The sequence below is a fragment of the Ursus americanus genome, chromosome 5 (assembly GCF_024610735.1).
Source record: "Ursus americanus isolate L20-20 chromosome 5, mUrsAme1.1.p, whole genome shotgun sequence".
Lineage (NCBI taxonomy): Eukaryota > Metazoa > Chordata > Mammalia > Carnivora > Ursidae > Ursus > Ursus americanus.
In genome coordinates, this window is record NC_142131.1 from 70,313,424 (window position 1) to 70,323,751 (window position 10,328).

Consider the following 10,328-nt stretch of genomic DNA (forward strand, 5'->3'; position numbering starts at 1 on the left):
CAAAGGTGCTTCAGTCCAGCAGACTCTGCGAGATCAATTAGAGGTAATAAGGCAGAAAACAGGACCTTAGTTAAGAAACAAACTAGGGGCTTGGGTGGTTCAGATGGTTAAGCGTCTGACTTCAGCTCAGGTCATGATCTCAAGGTCCTGGGATCAAGTCCCACATCAGGCTCCCTGCTCAGCAGAGATTCTACTTCTCCCTCTCCTTCTGTCTCTCCCCCTGCTACTGTGCACGCTCTCTCTCTCAAAAAAATAAAAAGATCTTAAAAAAAAAACAACAACAACACTAGACAGCAATGACATCAAGCTCTAAAGCTTTGATGGATTCAACAAAACCCAAAGCCAAATGCTGATCTCACCGTAGTGCATCAAGGAAACTGTAACAGTGCTGAATACCAAGCTTTTGTTCTGCAAATGTGGCGGAATACTTAAGTTCTGAAATCCTTTCTTCGCCTAATTTCTTTTTCAATTAATGATTGGCTTCAGTTTATCCTTTAATGGGGGGGGGGGCACTGCCCCTTTGTCTCACCACCACAAGCCCAAGACCAAATAGCAGGTGACAATGACAGCTTCACAGCATGGCAATGTTGGAGAGGAGGTGCAGACCTTTAAATGTAAGAATTTCAGAGATCTGAGAACCTTTGGTCTTCCACAGGGTGTTGGGCAACACCAGGGATGAAACTTTTTAAGCCATGGCAATCAGATTTCTCTGTAACAAAACAGGTAAGTCTTGCATATTTTTCTAGTAGACATTGGGCACAAAGCAGAGATTCAACTCAAGTTATCAGAACAGACATATCTTAGAAAGATATATGAAATTTCATGGAAATCTGAAAACAATAACAAGGTAGTCCTTATTATTGTCCACAAAGAGACTGTAGCCAAAAGTTCTTTTATAACCTCCAGGGTTCTCTGTTCAGCATCTCTGCTTCCCTCTGAGCAACTGTTCTGTTATCTCCTCACGGTCTATACACTTTCTTTCTATACTCCCTTGGGGTGTTTCTGCCCCTCTCCAACACTATATGAGACATAACTTTCATTTTCCATTTTGCTGAATTTGGTCAGGTGACATGACCTTTTAATTCCAGTGCCTACTACCCTCTATTCCTTTTTATCTCATTTAAAATGTTTTTAAAATGGGGTGCCTGGGTAGCTCAACTGGTTAAGTGAGCAACTTTAGATTTCAGTTCGGGTCATGATCTCAGGGTCTTGAGATCGAGCTCTGAACGGGTCTCTGTGTTGGGTGGGGAGCCTGCTTAAGATTCTCTCTCTCTCTCTCTCACTCTGCCCCTCCCCCACCACTTGAGCTCGCTAGCTCTCAAAAAATAAAATAAATTAAACATTTTAAACAGAATAGCTCTAAAAATAATTTATTCTCACTGTTAAAAAACAAATTACATAGCATAGACCCATCTAAGGAAAAAAAACACACTAAGTCACCTAAAATATTGAGGTAACCCACATTAACAATTTCACGGTAGTACTAGTTTGCAAGGGCTGCCATAACAAAAGACTGCAGACCAGGTGACTTAAACAACATAAATTCGCTTCTCAAAGTTCTGGAAGCTGAATTCCAACATCGAGGTATTAGTAGGTTTGGTTTCTGCTGAGGCCTCTCGGACTTGCAGATGGTTACCTTCTTGCTGTGCCCTCACACGGTTCTTTCTCTCTGCACACACATCCCTGATATCACCTGCTCTTCTCGGATTAGGCCCCTATATTTATGACCTCACTTAATCTTAATTACCTCCTTAAAGACCCTATTTCCAAAGAGTGTCACACCAGGGGTTGGAGCTTCCCATATGAAGTTTTGGGAGATACAATTTAATCCACATTAGTGACCATATTTTAAAACATCTCTCCCTTTTTCACATGTACACACACCTTTACACATATATAGTTATGCTTTTGTATGAACTGAATCATATATCATGTCCTTTTTTTAATCTAGGAACTTCCTGTTTCTTACAGTCTCATTTTCGCCTCTCCCATTTTTCCTTTGCCTGCCCAACATATATCAAATAACCAATACAAATAACCCTATGTGTATATTTCCATATTTTTCCATGAATATATAATAAAATCAAAGGGCTTTTTGACACTGATTTGTTTTTGTTTTTGTTTAGTGCTCGGTGATTCATTAGTTGCGTATAACACCCAGTGCTCATCATATCGCAAGCCCTCCTTAATGCTCATCACCCACTTACCCCATCCCCCCACTCCCCTCCCTTTCTACAACCCTCAGTTTGTTTCCTGGAGTCAAGAGTCTCTTATGGTTTGTCTCCCTCTCTGACTTCTTCCCATTCAGTTTTCCCTCCCTTCTCCTGTGATCCTGTGTGCTATTCCTTATATTCCACATATGAGTGAAACCATATGATAATTGTCTTTCTCTGCTTGATTTATTTCACTTAGCATAATCCCCTCCAGTTCCATCCATTCTGATGTTAAATGGTAGATATTCATCCTTTCTAATAGCTGAGTAATATTCCATTGTATATATGAACCACATCTTCTTTATCCATTCATCTGTTGAAGGGCATCTCAGCTCCTTCCACAGTTTGGCTATTGTGGACACTGCTGCCATGAATACGGGGGTGCAGGTGACCCTTCTTTTCACTACATCTGTATCTTTGGGGTAAATACCCAGTAGTGCAACTGCTGGGTCATAGGATACCTCTATTTCTAGTGTCTGGAGGAGCCTCCATACTGTTTTCCAGAATGGCTGTACCAGCTTGCATTCCCACCAACAGTGTAAGAGGGTTCCCCTTTCTCCACATCCTCACCAACATTTTCTGTTTCCTGTCTTGTTAATTTTAGCCATTCTGACCAGTGTGAGGTGGTATCTCATTGTGGTTTTGATTTGTATTTCCCTGATGCTAAAGGATGTGGAGCATTTTTTTCATGTGTCTGTTGGCCAAGTGGATGTCCTTTGGAGAAATGTCTTCTGCCCATTTCTTGACTGGATTTTTTTTGTTTTTTGGGTGTTGAGTTTGATAAGTTCTTTATAGATCTTGGATAACAGCCCTTTATCTGTTATGTCATTGGCAAATATCTTCTCTCATCCCATGGGTTGCCTTTTAGTTTTGTTGACTGTTGCCTTTGTTGTGCATAAGCTTTTTATCTTGATGAGGTCCCAATAGTTCGTTTTTGCTTTTGTTTCCCTTGCCTTTAGAGACATGTCTTAAAAGAAGCTGCTGTGGCCGAGATTGAAGAGGTTACTGCCTGTGTTCTCCTCTAGGATTTTGATGGATTCCTGTCTCACATTGAGGTCCTTCATCCATTTTGAGTTTATCTTTGTGTATGGTGTAAGAGAATGCTCCAGTTTCATTCTTCTGCATGTCACTGTCCAATTTTCCCAGCACCATTTATTGAAGACACTGTCTTTTTTCCATTGGATATTCTTTCCTGCTTTGTTGAAGATTAGTTGACCACAGAGTTGAGGGTCCATTTCTGGGCTCTCTATTCTGTTCCATTGATCTATATGTCTGTTTTTGTGCCAGTACCATACTGCCTTGGTGATCACAGCTTTGTAATATAGCTTGAAGTCAGGCATTGTGATGCCCCCAGCTTTGGTTTTCTTTTTCAACATTCCCCTAGCAATTTAGGGTCTTTTCTGGTTCCATACAAATTTTAGGATTGTTTGTTCCAGCTCTATGAAAAATGTTGATGGTATTTTGATAGGGATTGCACTGAATGTGTAGATTTCTCTGGGCAGCATAGAGACTTTTAACAATGTTTATTCTTCCAATCCATGAGCACAAAACATTTTTCCATCTCTTTGCGTCTTCCTCAATTTCTTTCATAAGCATTCTGTAGTTTCTAGGTACAGATCCTTTACCTCTTTGGTTAGGTTTATCCTAGGTATTTTATGGTTTTGGGTGCAATTGTAAATAGGATCGATTCCTTAATTTCTCTTTTTTCAGTCACATTGTTAGTGTACAGAAATGCAACTGATTATTTTTAATGTGGTCATATTTTATATACATTTCTGCAACTTTAAGGTAACAATACATCATGGAAATTTATGCTAGTCAATGGGTAAAACTCTAACCTACTCCTTACAGTGAATGGATAACATTCTGTACAATGGATGTACCACAGTTTATCCAATCATTCTCCTCTTTAATTGGCATTAATTCCATTCCTAATTTGTTGTCAATGCCAACTGTATAGCACTAAACACATGTGCACAAGTCCCTAACATTATACTTCATTTAGAATAGATTCACAAGAGCCTTATTGCTGGGTCAAAGTTTATATGTATATTTAAATTTTATAGATCTTACCAAATTGCTCATTTAAAAGGATATAATAACTCATATTTCTACTACAATCACATGAGTGTACACTTTTCCCCAGCATCCATGCCAGCAAAAGGAATTATTACTAATTTAACTACCTGCCGATCTCATGGAGGTGAAATGAATGCTCACTGTTACTTTAATTTTCATTTCTCTAAATACAATGAGACTGAGTATAAGTTTACTGGCCATTGTCTTTTCCACAGTTTTTTTTATATTCATTGCTATTTTTTTCCATGGGATTATTTATCTTTTTTCCATTATTTTTTAAGAACCACTTTGTATTTTGTACTTTATTGATTTCTCCATTCACCTCTCATATATTATGCGAGTAAATTTCCCAATATATTTCTTAAGTTTTGATGTTGTTTATGATATCCTTGGCATGCAAAAAGTACATATGCAATGCATACAGTCACATATATCTATTCGCATACATCTATCTTTTTCTTTATAGCTTCCAAATTGCCAGACTTTGTAAAAGGTCTCCTCAAATATTCAATTACAATATATTGTCTTTTCTCCTCTCTTCCTCAACTAACAAAACCAAACCAGATTCTAAATATGCATGTCTTACCTCTATAATCTCAAGGCATCTCATACAGAGAAATTTAGCTCGCTGTCAACACTCGGCCCTCTCACAAGATCAGGAAGCCTTGTATCTCAACCCCCACTGAAAATATCCAGGGATTTACCTGGGAGTTATTTTGCTACCTAGATAGTATTTCCAACATATTATTTTATTTCTGAGTTTACCTGATAAAAAATATTATTGAGAGTCAACCTTAAAAACCCTTGGGCAAAGAATTCAATATAAATTTTGGCTTAATAAATAAACCTTGGAAATTATTAATAATCAAGTGAAATTGCTTTCTGTTATATTAAAATATTCTAAACATCTTTTCAAATTGTGGTTAAAAAAATACATCTCCAACACAATTTCCCATTAGAAGGGCCACATGAATGTCTAAGGCCACCAACTGCAAGGACAGGAAGTATGGCGGAAGAGAAGTTGCAGTAGAAAGAGACAGTGATCTCAATCAAATGTGGTTAAAATAGCCTACTATCTCGAACTACGAATGCATATGACCATCTGAGTCACTGCTAACGCATCTCCAATGTAAGCTTAAGCTTCTCTGACTTCACAGTAAACCATACTTTGGTGATCCACCACATTTCTTTCTATACACTTAGTCTATGAGAATAGAAACTACCCACCAGAATAATTAATTACTCTAGAATCATATCTATGTTACCATGACCTCCTCTTCCTGTGGAGTCCAGAAACCCCTGATCCTAGTGCCCTCCTGCCCTAAACCTTCCCCTACAATCAGTGTACAATCTTCTCTTCACAGATCTACTATCTCAGCATCAGCCACGGGAGTTGATGCATTTCATTTCAGTTTTTATGAGAGATTTTTTTCTTCTGAATGGGGTAAGCTATGTATCTTCAATCTCCATCCAGGGAGTGTAACAGATGTTCTGCATAAAATGGATCAGGTCCTAAAGGTGCATGTGCACCAAAAGATAGATACATGTATGTCCAAAAGTAAGCACTGGGGTTGTGTCCAGCAGAGAATGAAGTACTACTGCTCGTCAGCAAAGTCAGCCTTCACTATCCTTTCCCACTTAGGAAACTGAATCTACCTGCTCAGGCATTGATTCCAGAGTCTCCACATGCCAAGGTCTTTCTTTGATGGCTCCTAGTTCACAGTACCTCAAACTTCATACTCTCCCGGGCTCTCTTACTCCATTGAAATGGTAGCTTGCCCTGACTCTGTGGCACACATGCACTGGTGGATCTCCAGGTTGGAAAAGACCAGGCAAGAAGCTATACAACTGAAGCACATCTCCGTGGTCCTCAATCAGCTGGGAGTACTGCTCCCAGCACTCTCTGATCTGCCTAGTAAAGTATTTGTATGTTTCCCCTAGTCACAGATCAGAACCCCACATGCCTACAGGGATCTGATGGAGTAATATAAATGACTGACCCTGGCAAGGCGTAAGAAAAAAATCAACCACCAAATATTTTCAGTAACGTATTTAGAAATGTACTGGTAAACTAGCTCTCTGGAAAGAAAACAAAACAAATGAACAAAAACCTGACTTCCATTTTCCATGGTGTAAATATTCCTACCATTGGCTATTTACAAACTACCAATGGTTAACAACTAGGTCAAAACATCATGCTAAGTGAAACAACCCAGTACAGGATAAATACTGCATGCTTCAACTTACATGAGGTATCTAAAAAGTCAAACTCATAGAAATAGAAAGTAAAATGCTGGTTACAAGGGGCTGGGAGAAGGTGGAAATGGAGAGTTATAGGTCAATAGGTATAAAGTTTCAGTTATGCAAGATGCACAAGTTCTAGAGATCTGCTGTACAGCATTGTGCTCAGAGTCAATAATAATGTATTTTGCACTTTAAAAATCTGTTAAGACCATAGATCTCATTTTAAATATGCTTACTATAATTTCAAAAAATCATGAATATTTAAAAGTTGGTCCAAAACAGAGCATAAACTGATTCTAGCACACCAATGAAAATATAATTTTAGCACCTAAAACAACATATAATATACATACCTTAGATTATATTGTCAAATCTAAATCTAAAAACTAAATGCTGGAAAGTGCAAAAATTGTTTATCAATTACTTGTGGTTATTGGGTCCTGTTGCCTATGTACGTGAAAAACAAAATCTGTAATTTTTGTGTGCTAAGATGGTGTCATCCGTCTTATATTTCACAGTGTCATGCACGGCACACAACTCCTTCTTACATCTGTTAAATGGCAAAATATTTAACTGCACTCGGTTTCATAACATTACACTATGTCTGTTTACCTGTATACTTCTAAACTTTAATAGATCATTGCATAATGGTCCTAACATTGGGTAACATCTCTTAAAAATTTATAAAACGCTTAGGGGCTCCTGGGTGGCACAGCGGTTAAGCGTCTGCCTTCGGCTCAGGGCGTGATCCCGGCGATCTGGGATCGAGCCCCACATCAGGCTCTTCTGCTATGAGCCTGCTTCTTCCTCTCCCACTCCCCCTGCTTGTGTTCCCTCTCTCGCTGGCTGTCTCTATCTCTGTCGAATAAATAAATAAAATCTTTAAAAAAAATTTATAAAACGCTTAAATTCAAATGCAGTATCAAATTTCCCTGCAGTTCAATAACTTCAATTCACACGTCTTCCTTTACCCCAATACCGTAAATTGAAACAATCTAATTGAATAATGCAGTTCATTTTTTAAGCTTAGATATTAAAGAACATTTTGAGGAGTCTATACTTCAACTTTCAAATTCTGCATATTTACTGCAGGTTACTTTCTTTCCTGGTCACTGGAATCATGGAAAAGGGGCCAAAACTCTCTGTCATCAAATGATTTTCCCAATGATGGTTTCATTAGGAATTTATAAATGCTGCCTTTTTTTTAATTCATAAAATTTATTCACTAGAGAATTTTTAAATTGATAGCAACACTCAGCAGCAAGTACAAAGAGTTCCCATGTACCTCCTTTCCCCACACCCCCAACCTCCTGCACTACTGACATCCTTTCACTATGATGGTACATTTGTTACAACTGATGAACTGATTTGATACATTTCACATGTTTTTGAATAACTATTTTTGAACACTTTTTCAGAGAAACATCAAACTTACTGAGATGGGTTTTTAATATAAACTAAAAGCCCAAGTCTTTCCTTCAGTCTTCAATGTAAGCTGAGGCAAGGATGTGCCCTAAGATGATATGAACAAGTTCATTTCTCCAATGGAACAATCTCCTGACAACAACCTGGATAAATCATGACTGCCATAGTCAACAGTAAATTCACTGACAAAGGTGCTAAAATGCCCATGTCTTGAACATGAGGAAGCCCTAGAGTTTATACTGTTTGTTACCGCACCCATGATACATTCCAACTTTTAGCCTAAAAAGATTTCTGTTAAATACTGCAAAAATTAACTTAGCTCTTTGTCCTTGCAAATGTTACTATCTTAAAGTTTTGAATTAAGTCAGGTGTTATCACTAATTTTCATAGGAAAACCACATCTAACATGTTTGTTAATTTTGCAGCTTTTTCTGTACAAAGAAATAACAAAATTATACTGTTGAAGGTTATATGGCTTCAATGTACAAAAGTATTTTATTCACATCAAAATTCTCATCTAAGACGGCAAGCAATTATGGGTAAAGATGTAATATATAGATACAGACACTCACAAGATGCAATAATCAATAATAACAAACTACCTAACTCTTTTATGCTGTTTTTCATATAGATCTCTTCCTTCATGAACAATTCCTGGTTAGACTTAAAATCATGAATTATTTTACTACTTAAAATACATAACTTCCACTCTACTAACAGAAAACCTATATATAATCAAAATCTATAAAAAAACTTGATGCCTATTTTTTCCAGTGAATCTGTGACTTTCAGTTCTGCCCAAAATGAAGTACAAGACCTGAATTTACAGTATAAACTAAAAAGATAAGAACCTGAACAAAATATATGAAACAAAGGTTTTAAAGACATTGAACACTGGGCTATGAAGAAGACATGAGAAAAAGAATCTGTCTGTGATTGTCCCTATTGATTTCCTTGAGAGAGTTTACAGGCTGAAGCACAGGGAACAGAATCTGGGGTGGGCCTAGAATGTTCTCTGAGATGAGAAGACTTGTCTGATAGACCAGGAAAACAAAGACACTAAATTTCACAGAGCAGGGTATCAAAGAGAAGAGGTATAAACAGAGAAAACTCCAGAGATTTTCATGAAAATTCCATTCAGTATTAAGCAGAGTTTGCATGGGATGAGACTACCAGAGAGTAAGGGGAAAAAATACAACCGAAAGATTAGAGAAAACAAGAATAGACACTCACAAAAGACTAAGAATAAAACCTATTACCAAGAGCAAGACTGGAAAAACCTCATAATTCATGGGGGCATTGGGCAGAAGACTGAGAACAGTCTTGCCTCAGATGCAGAAAATAATTATCCTGAGGCTAAATGTTATGCTGGTACTGCCCAATAAATAATAAAGACAAGATCAAAGAATCAAACTTTATTCAAATAATTTAACCACATTCCAGAACAAAATTCAACCATAAGGATATAAAATGTTCAAGCACTCCACAAGGTAAAAAATCGCAATGTCTGGCATCCAGTCAGAAATTAGCAGGCCTAAGAAGTGAGAAAAAAAACTACACATAAAAAGCAAAAACAAAAACAAAACAATCAATCAAAACTGACTCAGTGCTGACACAGATGATGGAATTAGCAGACCAGAACATTAAAATGGATATTATAACTGCATTCCAAAAAGCCAGAAGACTGAACATGTTAAGTAAAACCTCAAAGGTATAAAAGAGATCAAACTGAATTTATGATTAAAACTACAAGGAGATTAATGAGATGATATAAAAGTAGGCCATCTGAGAGGAGATATGCACTTGGTAGGATTAATAGCAGATTACATATTGTAGAAGAAAATATTAGTGAACTAGAAGATAGAGCAACATAACCGATCTCAGTGCTCACTGTGGCAGCACACATTCTAAAACTGGAACAAGAGAGAAAAGATTAGCAGAGCCCTGCACAAGGATGACAAGTAAATTCGTGAAGCATTCCATATTTTTAAAGATTCATAAATACAGGGTAAAAAATGGTAGATGCCAGAGGAAAGTGAGTGGGGCAGGCGATGGATGAAACAGGTGAAAGAGATTAAGAGGTACAACATATCAGTTACAAAATAGTCATGGGGACGAAAACTACAGCATAGGGAATATAATCCATAACACTGGAATAACGTTGTATGGTGATAGTAAACTGCACTTATGGTGAAGGCAGTGTAATGTACAGAAATGTCAAATTATTATGCTGTACAGCTGAAACTTATATAACATGTATGTCAACTACACTTCAATTAAAAAATTAAAATTAAAAAAATAATCCCAAATGAGAACCAGAAAAAAAAAATTTTAAAGACTTAAAGATAAAACTCAACAGAGCATCAT

At 37.3% G+C, this 10,328-nt stretch overlaps 1 non-coding gene across 1 annotated transcript; it reads left to right on the plus strand.

Moving 5' to 3' along the window:
* The first annotated feature begins 9,844 nt into the window (after positions 1–9,844).
* Positions 9,845–9,950, plus strand: LOC123790615 (U6 spliceosomal RNA). The gene has a single exon (XR_006779143.1). It is a non-coding gene; the product is annotated as a U6 spliceosomal RNA (small nuclear RNA).
* Positions 9,951–10,328: the final 378 nt, after the last annotated feature.